Source organism: Humulus lupulus, chromosome 6 (assembly GCF_963169125.1).
Source record: "Humulus lupulus chromosome 6, drHumLupu1.1, whole genome shotgun sequence".
NCBI classification, from domain to species: Eukaryota; Viridiplantae; Streptophyta; class Magnoliopsida; order Rosales; family Cannabaceae; genus Humulus; species Humulus lupulus.
The window spans coordinates 28,611,045-28,623,806 of NC_084798.1; the positions used below are offsets into that span (position 1 = coordinate 28,611,045).

At 42.7% G+C, this 12,762-nt stretch overlaps 1 non-coding gene across 1 annotated transcript; it reads right to left on the reverse strand.

Moving 5' to 3' along the window:
• Window positions 1-12,380: 12,380 nt before the first annotated feature.
• Window positions 12,381-12,486, reverse strand: LOC133787765 (small nucleolar RNA R71). Its single transcript, XR_009872768.1, has one exon. It is a non-coding gene; the product is annotated as a small nucleolar RNA R71 (small nucleolar RNA).
• Window positions 12,487-12,762: the final 276 nt, after the last annotated feature.

Consider the following 12,762-nt stretch of genomic DNA (forward strand, 5'->3'; position numbering starts at 1 on the left):
ACCTCCTGTTGAAGCAAGCCATCCAGCTCATGGATCCGAGCCTCCAAACCTTTGACCCTCTCCCAGTCCTGGGTGGACCGAGTCGCCGCCGCCTCTTGTGAAGCCTTTACTCAGAGAAGCTCTGCCTCCAGATTGGTCGTCCGCTCACCATCCTTGGCTTCTTTCCGAGACAGAGCCCCTTCAAGCTGAAACATGACCTAGTCAAACTCTACACGGTCCGCTTCGGCCTGAGAAACCGCGTTGGCCAGGGACGCTTTGGCCTGGGATGTCTCCCTGGCTAAGGCCTCCTTGGCGTCTTCTCTTTGATTCATTGCTGCCTCCAGATCCAGCTAGAGTGTCTCCATCTTCATGGCAGTCTCGGCCACCAGATTGGCATTCCGATGGGATAATAGAGCATCCTAGAACAAAGCAATGTTAGAAGAGTCCTTACTGAGCATTGAAAAGGAGAAAGAGAAGATGCAAAGAAAACTTACAGCGGTGGCTTGGTGGCAGAGAGCTTGGGAAATGAACAGCATGTCCTGGTTGGCGATGGTGGCATATCACTTCAGTTGAAGATTGGACATGGTTTTCCCCACTTGATCCAGCAGATCCGCCGCGAACAGGGCCGTGTCTTGCCCTAACTTGGGGAAAAACCTGTCTTGGCAACCAGCCAATCCACGATTGGCTGAGGGGCACTGAAGGCAACTGGGCGATTAGCGAATTCAACCTGACGACGAATCATCAGGGCCTTATAAACCTCGCCCCTCCTTTCCTGGCCAGTCTCTCAGGTCCGGGAAATGAGTTTGGATTGCTCGTCCCGCAAGATGGCCTCCCCCTCCTTAGGCAAGGCCGGGTAGACGTGAAGAGTCGATGCCACCAGAAGGTCTTTAGCAGCAATGTGACTCTCCCCGAACGACTCCCCAGCCGAACCAGCCCGCCTCGTCTGAGCCCACTTGTTTCTTGGGTCTGCCTCCTTCGCGCCCAAGTCTGCGGCTCTTTCCCGGAGCTCTGGCTTTCCGCTGGTACCAACTCTAGGTCAATCACTGGGGGGTGAGCGGGAATCTCAAGGAAAGTGGCCGGGCCAACGACCGCGATTGAAACCGCTGCCAGGGCCACGTTGCTAGGTTGAGGCTCCGGCCCTAGCGTCTCCTTGCTAGGTTGAAGCTCCAGCCCTGGCGTCACCTTGGACATTTTCTTGGCAGCCTTCCTGGCCGCAAACCTCGCCTTGACAGCCCGGATCTCGAGGATCTGATTAATCTGGTCCACGGGGTTGGACATATCAGAGTCTTATGAAATAAACACAAATAAAAGGGTTAGTACAATAAACAACCAAGCAAGGAAGTCAAGACTAAGAGTGACTCGGGATGAACCCTTATTTAGGCCCCGGACCTGACTCAATTCATCTAACGCAAAAGAATAGACTCGGTCCCCTATGTCATCCGGGTGTAGAAAGTTCCCGTATTGGAGAAACCCAGACAAGTACATGAGGACTTCCGAGCCTACGGGAATGGGAGACGAAGGACTCATTTCCCTGTCAGCCCCGAACACGGGACCTTGGTGTGCTAGCCTATCTCTAGCTCAGTCTCCATATTGGGGAGCATAAGTCAAAATCAAAGGTGAGTTACCTCGCCCTGATGCGCTAGCCCTGGGGGTCCCGTATTCGGCTGCCCCCTGTCGAAGAGGGCTTCCAGCTCCTTGGAGGTGGCCGCCTCCCTCGGCTGAGCTTGGTCCCTCTTTCGCTTGGCCGCGTCTACCAGCACCGCTTCCTCTACGACCCTGATGTGTTCCAGGGCCAGCTCCTCCCTCAGCATGAGGTCTTTCTTGCATTGTATCCCCCAGAGGCTCGGGGCATGGATCATTTGGTGGGCCGCGAGCATTCTGATCACTTGAAGGTTGTCAGTGTTGACATAGCCCCCCATGTCTAGGTCCTCCACGCTTAGCTCGGAGTAAAGCGTCTGCCGATCCAGGATGAACTGGGTGAGGGGAGTCTGGGCAAATGGTCCTGCCACCCAAGATGGTGTGGTGAGAATAAAAGAAATAGGAAGAAAAAAGGACAAAGACAAGAAAAAGGGATAGGAAACCACTTACCCACTCGCTGGAAGTCCAACGTCAGTGTGGGGTTCTTCTCTATGATGAACCCGAACGTCATGAACCAGTAGTGTCGTCTGGGGGATGCTTCCAGGCGCTGGTAGGAGCAGGGTAGTTGCCCCGCGGTTTGAGCCTGTAGTAGCCATCCAAGGTCTTGTCCTTGACGTTGACTTGCGGCTCCATCTTGTAGAAGTACAAGATTTCTACGGGGGTCGGCTCCAGGATCTCCCTCGGGAAGCAGAAGACGCGCCATCCCGCAAGCAATCGGTATGCTTGGGGTAGAATCTGGAAGGGCGCGATCCCCACAAATGTCAGGAACTGTACAAAGTAATCATGGAGCGGGAGCATAGCCCCCGCACTGATGTAGCCTACACTCCTGGCCCCGAACCTGTTCACGGAGGTGTGGGCCCTCTCCTCTTTCCTGGCCAGGTGGTTATGGAATAGCCTGAGAGTCGACTCCATGCCCAAGCGCTTCTCCAGGGCGTACAACATCCAATAGTTCCGGAACAAGTTCGGCACCACATCCATCTCCCACCTGTTGCCTTTGGTGGTCTTGGGCCCAAGGAGAGTGAAAGGGGCCTTATTAACTTCCTCCTCTGAATGAAGGGTGACGCCCGATGTCATGGCTGGTGATCTGGGGGCAAAATAGAGAAACAAACCAAGCAGTCAGTACCAAAACCCAAGAAGGTTGGTTAAGGTACGGGGGCTCTCCTATGAACTGCTTGGAAGAGTCCCCTCCGGGTCAGGTCCGGGATCACTAGGGATCTGCAAGATCCTAATCGGGAATGAACAGTAGGCTGCACTCCTAAGCCGGCCCATCACCGCTTATCTGGGAATCACCCGGACCCGAAAAGGGCCTAGAGCGGCCCAGACAAAGCTGTCTTTCCCTAACACTAATTCTAAATGCAGGCAAGGTCTAGCGGCCTAAGCAGATAAGTAAAATGACAGAAAATCTACGTTTTCCTACGTATAAAAGTGCAAAGGCGAAAGATAGAGAAACTTACTGTAAGTTGCTGGTCGTGAAGAATGGTTGTTGTCCGGTGGCAAGGACGGCAAAATCTTAGTCTTGAAATGGTGGAGATGATTCAGCAGCTCGTCAAAAGGGCAGGTTGGCGGCGCCTGCTCGGGCAAGGGTGCAAATATCGGAACCGTTGGAAAAAGGCGACGACACAGGCGGAGCAGACGGTGGAAGATATCGTCGGCGTGCTCGGTCATAAAAAAATCCTTTGAGTTCTTTGACTGATTCGAGAGTGTAAAAGTTTCAAATGAAAGCCTGGGGGCTATTTATAAGAGCCCAGGCGATGAATTTTGATCTAGCGGTTGGGATCGGTCCCCCCATCGGATGGCCCAGGATCGTGCAGGGGCATTAATGGATCCACTCGAGTGCTGGATCAAGGTACCCCCGAGGCGCGATCCGCGCCACTCCGATCCGACGTCCCAGAGAGAGAGGCTCTTCAAAGGTCACCCCATCCTACGGTCTTCCTTGTCGTAGAAGTAATAATAGAAAGCGCCCGTGCGGATGGGACGCCTCATGATCCAAGCTGACACAATAGCCCTAGCCTAGCGACCCTTGAGGTGGTTGTTGACCTTTCAGGATCAAGTGCCATCGATACAATAGTTTCTAGGAGACACGTATACCCCTCGTCATGAACCAGGGCAGTGGTAAATGAACACGGACCCTGGTAAATGGTCCGGGCTCCACAGTCGTCCGGCACGCGATGCCCCTTGCCGCGGACCAGTTGCTCTGAGAAGGAACTAGGAAGAATGCCGAGAAGATCCGGGACAGATACAAGCCTCCACCGCGCAATCCCAGATGAAGGGTTGGGGGGTAAATGTTATCCCCGTTTCCTGTTAGGCGCCCGGATTCGCGTTTCAGGGCCACGGGCTGGCCAAATGAGTTTGGGCCCAGCCCAGGCCCGTTTGGAAATAAGTATAATAGATATCGACGGCTCGATTCTGGGAGAGGCCTGAAGAGCATTCGGGAGTATTGTCTGGGACGGTCATCCAGGAAGTGGTATGTTTGGCTTCCGGATAACAGTCGGGATCAACGTGGGTGATCCCGAAGCCTAGTAAACGGTCCGAGCTCCTGGTAAATGGTTCGGGCCCATGGTAAATGGTACGGGACCTCGACAAATGGAGAGGGACATGGGTAAACGAACCCGGGTTGGTTCTCCAAGGTTGGTAGGATAAAGCATCCGTGACCCTGACTTCGTCACAGGAAGCGTGTGAGTTTTCCCCTCGTTTCCCCTACAGAAAAGGCCACCTCGGGATTGTATGTCGTTGGTTCGGACCTGCACAGCCACTGATCTAACCGATCTTGTCCCCTGAATCTGCCTCGTAACTCAAAATGCCCAGACCAAAGCTCCAATTTTTCGCATGATAAATATGGTTTGTGCTGGCCCAGTGGGTTCAGATTAATATTTTTCTTTAATGTTTTAATCCTTTGTATTGGGATTTCGATAGAGGAGACAACAGTAATTGTACCTTTATTGGGCCCGGGTCAGCCTGGCCCAAGCCCAGTGCACCTGTGAACCTATAAATACATGCAACAGAGCACTGGAGAAGGGATCTCTTTTTAGCGTATATACAGTTACTCTGCTAAAACTTGTAGAAAACTCCATTGTTTTAGATTCTCTAAGCTCTAATACAACTGACTCGTGGACTAAGGCTCATTAACGCCCCAACCACGTAAAAATCTGGCTTACAACTTCTAGACCCTTTTTCTTTAATCTCTCTTATATTTTATTATTCTAGTTTCCGAAAAACTCGGTAAACATTTTAAAAAAAGCTTTTGATATTTGTTTTAAAAATGTATAACTGGTTAAATTTTTAAAAATATCACGTTTTGCAAACCAATTAATAATTTTTTTTAAATGAGATTTAAATTAACTTTGGTTAATTGTTGATAAATCCTATTTAAATTAAATTATTATTTTTCAAAATGACCTAAAGTATGTTGATTGTTGATAAATGAAATTTAAATTAACTTTTATTAATTGTTGATAAATTTAATTTAAATTGACTTATTTAATTTTCCAAAAATTTAATTAATTCGAATTTTGGATAAATTCTAGAAAGTTAATTGTGGTATTTTTGCATAAAATCATAGACTTGCTCATATAGTAACATGATTAGGATCATCCAATTATAACATGTCTGTTTGCACTATATGTGATATTTTTGCAATTGGGCTTGCATATAGTGTCTCATATGTTTGCTCAATATATGGATTTTGCTAAATAAAACATTCATAAAATGATAGGTTTTATTTGGACCCATTAGAAAATGTAAAGTTTAAATTCCTCTCTTGTGGGTGGTTCCACTTATGAATGCCCATTTTATTTGCATGACTGTAGTGGGTCTAATAAATTAATAACAATTAATAAAATGAAGGTTTAAATTCCTGTCTTTTGGACATTGTATGGAAGTATGGGGGCCCTAGTAGTGGGAACGACATACTGAACCCATCCCTTCTTCATACAAGCCCAATTGTTAAGGCTCATTTGCCTTAGTTGGACTTAATTGTATATGCTCATTATAGTAGTTAAATCTAAATATTAATTAGCAACAAATTAATTATAATTTAATTGAAATTTTTTCAAAGTGACACTTTAGAATTAATAGAAAATTATAGGACTTTGGTTTTAAAAATTTAATTTTTACAATTTTTTGGAGAACCATAGTCATTAATTTTCAAAAATTAATAATAAAAAAACTATTTTAATTAAATAATAAGCTTCTTTTAAGAATAATATTCGATCTCTACCGTTAGTTTAACAAGGTAAATAGCTTAATGGGACCTCGAGACGCTTTAATTCATCCCCCTACGGAAGGTGTTCATTAGTTTTTTTGACAAGGTTAGATTTTGAAAGATAAATAATTATAGGTCAAATTCTACTAGACTCACCCCTACGGTGACTACTATGACTAAATCTATGATTATCGAAACCGTGGGTCTAGTTCATAAAATGAGAGATTTTGTTTTCTTATTTTGATCAAATAGTAGATTGTTAATAATGGTGTCCATTATTAAATGAGTTTACAACTCTATTTAACTAATGATATTTTTGTACTCTCGCCAACCGGGACAATGATATCATATAATAGTTAAAAACCTAAAGAAATAGAGATATTATTATTTTGACATTTTTTTCCATGTCTTACATATTTATGGTATATGTTGTGCTATTTCTTGATATTAGAGTGAATAGAAGTTCCATTGAGCAAACGTGATTGACTTCTATTTTATTGATAATCGGTAGTTTTAAGTATGGCTGTATCTTGATCTGTAATTTTTGTATGCAAGTATACGTAGTCGTGTCAAGTAGTAAATTTCGGAAGATCAGATATCGTCCCACAGAGACTATCTTCCAAGTATCACTAATTGATTTTCAAATTCTATTTGGTGAATTAAAATTTAAGTGAATAATTAAAGGTAAAAGAAATACTATAAACTATGAACAAAAATTAAAGAACTGGAAACAGGACAATGAATCAACTAATCAAAAATCAATAATAAAAAAACCCTAGGAATTGATTTCATGAACTGTTCATTCTATTAATTTTAATAATCAATTCTAAATCTCTTGTTTCTATTCTAATAGCAGGTTAATATAATCGATTCCTATTCTTTTTCAAGACATAAGATCTCAATCTATATGTCGGTTTTCTAGATTTCTGTGATAAACTTAAACATATAGAAGGCATTAAACATGGAAACCTAATTACTACACAAGTCATACATGTACTTTCGTCCAATATGCAACCTATGTCTATACAATGATAACATATTCAATTCTCATCTTTCAATTTTGAATCAAAACCATTAAATCAAGTAAATAGTGATAAAGTATTTACTAGCATTAAACAAACATCATATAGATTATAATAGAAAAGAAGTATCAGTAGAAAATCATAATAAATTAAATAGAAATCCCAGTGACTACATTAATCCCTAGATAAAAGAAATTAGTTCATAAATAACATGATGGAAATAAACTGCAAATAATTGTTCATAAAATCAACCTAAAGAATTCAGATAAAAACAGAAAACTAATTACAGCAACCTCTTCTAATCTAGGGATTTTAAAAACTGAGACTCCACTCCAAAATCGCAGAATAATGTTCTTTAAATAGTCTTCCAAGGTTCCCAAGTCAAAAGACCAGATTTCCCTTTAAAAAGTGGTTTAAAATCTGAAAAACGCGTAACCAGCGCTGTAGCGCTGCTTCTTGAGCGCTATAGCACTATAGTCAGAACCAAAATACATAAAAATTTGTTTACTAGCACTGTAGCTGTTCATGATAGCGCTGTGGCGCTGTATTTGTAGCGATGGGGTGCTACTTCCAAAATCAATCATGCTTTCAAGATCCTTCCTAGCGCTACGACGCGCCTTTGATAATGTTGTAGTGCTATTAACAGCATCGAAACTCGCAAATATCAATCCCGAAAAACTCGATTTTCTTCAACTTAACTAGATTTTCTTCCACTTTCACTCCTTTTCACTATTTTCACCAATTTATCATGGAAAACCTAAAGCATGAACAAACGAGCATAATTCCACAATATAATAATCCTAAACTAACGAAAAACACCCTAAAAACTAGACTATAAATGAGCCTAAAACTCGTTTATCATATCTTCTCCCATCCTTTCTCAACTTTTGATGGAGAAACTCATTGGAGAAAAATTTCTTAAGTGGAAGCAGAATATCAACCTAGTGTATATTGGTGATAATGCCAAGTTTGTCATGACTAAGCAATCCTCAAAAGTTCCAGCTGAAGGAGCTACCAAGTCTGTAAGAGACAAATATGACCGTTGGCAGGCGACTAATAACAAGGCACGGTACTACATGTTGACTAGTATGGTCGATACTCTCAAGACAAAGATGGAGAATGTCGAGACGACCTACGAAATCATGGATCAGCTCCCAGACATGTTTGGTGCAAAGTTTGTGCAGACTCGTTTTAAGGCCACCAAGAAATATGTGAATGCTTGGATGGGGCTGCCTCCGCACGTTCGTGATCAAATCAACTATGGTCTGACGTAGTTCATGAACGAGCTTCAGACTTTTGAGTCAATCATAGGTGGACCAAGTAAGGGAGGAGAAAAGAAGACTACTGCTGGTGCTGTTGATCCAGCTAAGGCTAAAGCTAACATAGCTTCATCTTCGAAAGCTGGAAACTAGAGGAAATGTGGAAAAAATACCATACTCGGGCCTGCAAAGATGAGTGCACAATCAGGTGCCCAGACGCCTAAGGGGAAGAAAAAGAAAAAGAAAAACAAGAAAGGTAAAGGTAAGTGCTTTCACTGTAGAGAGAAGGGGCATTTGAAACAAGATTGCCCCACGTTTCAAGCAGCGAAAGACAAAGGTAATGATTATAGTTCATTTATCTTAGAAACATGTGTTTTAGAGAATGATAAATCCATTTGGATTATTGATCTACTAACCATGTTTGTAACTCTTTAAAACTTCTTGAATCGTGGGAGGAAGTGGACGAAGACGGCTTAAAGCTTAGAGTTAGGAACAGAGCATTCGAAAGTCCCTGGACCTCGTGGAGGAGCTCTGTGAAGCTTCTCAGCTTCGAGTAGCATGCTAGCAGTAGAAAGTGGCCAGGTATTTTAACTCTAAAGTGAAGGATGGAAAATTTGGGGTCGAAGATCTGGTGTTGTGAAGAGTCTTCTTAGCGGCCCGAGACCCCGGTGTGGGAGTGTTGGGACCTAACTGGGAGGGCCCATACCAAGTCAAGAGCGTTGTATGTCTGGGACATACAAATTAGCCCGAATGAATGGGGAATTGATACCCCATGCCTGGAATGCCGAGCATCTTCGCCGGTATTACCAATGATATGAGAAGTAAACCTTATTAAATTTTGTATTCTCCCTTGGAGCTTCCGAGCACATTTAATGGAAACCATGTAGATAAAGCACAATAAAAAATAAACCATGCCGAGCATCTTCGCCGGTATTACCAATGATATATTTTTTAGTGCCCTTTGTTCTGTATATACTATGTGTAGAGCGCCTGCTCGCTGGCCTGGACAAGTGAACGCAGAGTAGTTTTCGATCACTTGGGGGGGCATGGAGTTAGGGCAGCCTCACACAACATCATGCCTCATAGGGAACGACCTAGGAAATTAAGCTTGTCAAAAGTGGAGTAAGCCACTCTACCCCGAGAATAGAAAAACCTAGGAAACTAGTCTTGAGTTTGTGACCTAAGAAACTAAGCTTATTCCAAGCAGAGTAGGCTTAGCATCTACAGACTAAACTAAGAATCTTAGTAGGGCGAGAACAGACTTGCATCACCTTCCGTGGACATTGCGCTCGAGGTGCTCTGACCAAGTTCCTTAATCTCGAGATGCGAACAGAAGACTGAGTACTCTGTACTTGGTCCCAGGGCATAGACTTGGGACACCTCTCGTGGACATTGTGCTGGAGGATCTCTGACCAAATCCCCCATATGACTCGAGAAAAAGTAGCATAGGGAAGTCCATGACATGGGAAGCTTAGCTAGTCGACGAGTGAAGCGCCTTTAATGTCATGAGACCCCATAGCTAAGTGGCCTGATAAAAAACAGTGCCGAAAAGATCTAGATAACGCGAGATTGGATTTAGCGTATTCTCCCAAGGATGGCGCGCACCCGAGGAGTAATAAACAAATTCGAATCCTCGAGATTTGAATGGAAGCCCGAGTCGTCAGTACTCGGGCACGCACCTAAGAGTTAAGAAGAATACTCTGCGGGACCTTGACACTAATTGCCCCAAAGTAGCACGAGAATGGACTTAGGGTTACCTTCCATAGATTCCATGCCTGGGAAATAAGAACCAAGTCCCTCGATCTCGGGATCCGAGTTGGGACCCAAGTCACTTGTACTCAGAGTCAGGTTTCGACCCTAAGAGTAAATAAAGCCCAAGTAGCACGAGTAAAACTAATGTTACCTCCGGAGGACATTGTGTCCAAGGAGCAGTGACTCAGTCCTATGATCTCGAGATGCGAACGGAGGCCCGAGTCGTTGAAATCAGAGACAAACCTCGATTGCTAAAACTTGATTGTCAGGAAATACCTAGTCAAAGGGCAGAGAACTCAGCCTCCCGGGGCTGGGATAATGAGTTCGCAACTTCCACATGATTAGGTCCTGAGCCGTATACTCGGGGGGGGGGGGGGGGACCAAGAATCCAGAGCTGGCCCACCGGTGACCACGTTCCCGGGGGAAAATAGCTTAGTGCGAATGACCCCCTAAAGTCCTGAGTCATCAGGACTCGGGGACATGGGATGACGTTAAAGTTACATTCAAGGACATTGAGCCTGGAAGGCTGATAAGTCTAGTTTAAGGTAGTTTTAGTGTGTGTTTTAATCTTAGTTTCGAGTCAAATTATGGGTTTTATGCGGTATTATGCTTGGGTTTGTTTTGTTTTTAGGTTTTAGCTATGAATTTGAGAATGGAGAGGAAATGAACATATTTAGTGATGAAATTGGATATTTTGTGAAGCTTTTGGCCATTTTGTATGAGTTTGGGAGAGCCGGAAACATTCAGGATGAATCTGGTGCTAAATGAAGGTTGAAAAGGTTGTGGAAGGACAAAGGATCCCAAAATTCACGACATGGTCTATCAAGTCGCGACACGCATGAAAACAGAGGTGAATCATTAAAGGGAACCAAAAACAAGCGGGTACAAGTCGCGACTTTTGAACTTCCAGAGAAGGAATGAATTGGCAGAAAAAGACACGGGTCGCGACTCAGGAATGGGCAAATCGCGACACGCCTCACCAACAAGATAAAAAGTGCTTGTTTAAGTACAAATTTTACGTCATTTGTGGGGAGGTTCTTGGATGACGGGATTAGCAACTGTTTAACTCTATTGGTCTATTTTTCTTCAGTTTTCTCTCAGTTTTTTAGTAGTTTAATTTTATGCGTTTGAACATTTATTTTATTATTTTAGTCATGTCTGTTATGAACTAAACATCTTTTATAGGGTTTAATGTAGTCACTTGGATATTTGTTAATTTTCTATGAAGTTTATATAATTTCTTCTTTTTCTATCCTTTCTCTATATGATTTGATCTTAATGCATGTGGATAATTGATCACTATTTACATGATTTATGATTTTGATTCGAGATCCGAGAGGGGAGAGTTGAATATTCTATAATCGTATAGACATAAATTGCATATAGGACGATAGTACCTATGGGGTAAGTGTAGCATTTAGGGTTTCCATGCTTCATGCCTGCTATATGTAGTTAAAACTTATCACAGATATGTAGAAAGTTTGCATATAGGTTGAAGTATTTTTATCTTAAAAAAGAATTATGATTGTTTTAGTTAACTCGCTATTAGGATAGAGATCAAAGAATGATATGCACTGATTAGTAAAATTAACAAGTTGAAAATTTGATGAAGTTAATACCCTAGGTTTTTAATTATTGAATCAATCTTTATTATTGCACAGTTTATTTCAATTTTAAGTTTTAGTTTAAAATCACTCTATTTTCGATAGCCAAATAGAAATATAAAATTGGTTATTGGTACTTAATTGATAGTCTCCATGGGAATGATTCTTATTTACTATATATATTACTTGAATCGATTGTGTTTACTTGCGCATTATATTTTTGCTATCAAGTTTTTGGCGCCGTTGCCGTGGATTATTTAATCAATATCAAATATAATTGATTCTTGTTCTACTTTGTCTTTTCTTTAACATTTTTTCTAACGTGTTTCTTTGCTTGTTTCTCAATTTCAAGATCAACAGGTAGTTTTGGGTTATTCGACGAGGTAAAACAGCTGAGATATTACCGGTGAATCCTGGGATTGAGAGAACCTATAGACAGAACCAGAAGAGTAAGACGTTGGAGGAAAGGATGGCTGCAAACAAAGGGAATGCAATAAATAATGCTGCCAACAATGTTGAATGGGCAGTGCCTGTTGAGGTCCCTGCTGAACAAGGGGCCAGAAGTTTAAGAGATTATGTACTCCCAACTGTTACGGGAGTGCATTCATGCATCAGACACCCCACAGTTGCCGCTAACAATTTTGAGATTAAGCCAGCAATTCAACAAATGGTCCAATCTACTGTTCATTTTGGAGGCTTGCCTACAGAGGACCCTAACTTGCACATAGCTAATTTCTTGGAGCTTTGTGCGACGTTTAAGGTGAATGGAGTGAGCGATGACGCAATAAGGTTAATGCTATTTCCATTTTCACTAAGAGACCACACAAAGAGTTGGTTGATTTCCCTACAGGCTAACTCTATTACCACATGGGAGGAGCTCGCTCAAAAGTTTCTTGTAAATTTTTTTCCTCCAGCAAAACCTGCAAAGTTGAGATGGGAAATTAATAATTCCTATAGACGGAAGGGGAATTACTGTATGATGCATGGGAGAGATTCAAAGAGTTGTTAAGGAAGTGACCACATCATGGTATATAGAAGTGGATGCTGGTCCTCAACTTTTATAATGGGTTGAATGATGCTACTCGTACCATAATAGATGCTGCAACATGAGGTGCGTTCATGAGCAAAAGTTCTAATGAAGCTTATGAATTGTTAGAGGAGATGGCCATGAACAATTACCAGTGGCCTACTGAGAGGGAAAATACGAAGAAGGTTGCTGGGATGATTGAATTAGATGCCATCTCAATGCTTACAACTTAAGTGGCATCCTTGACGAATCAGCTACAACAGAATAACCTCACAAGTCA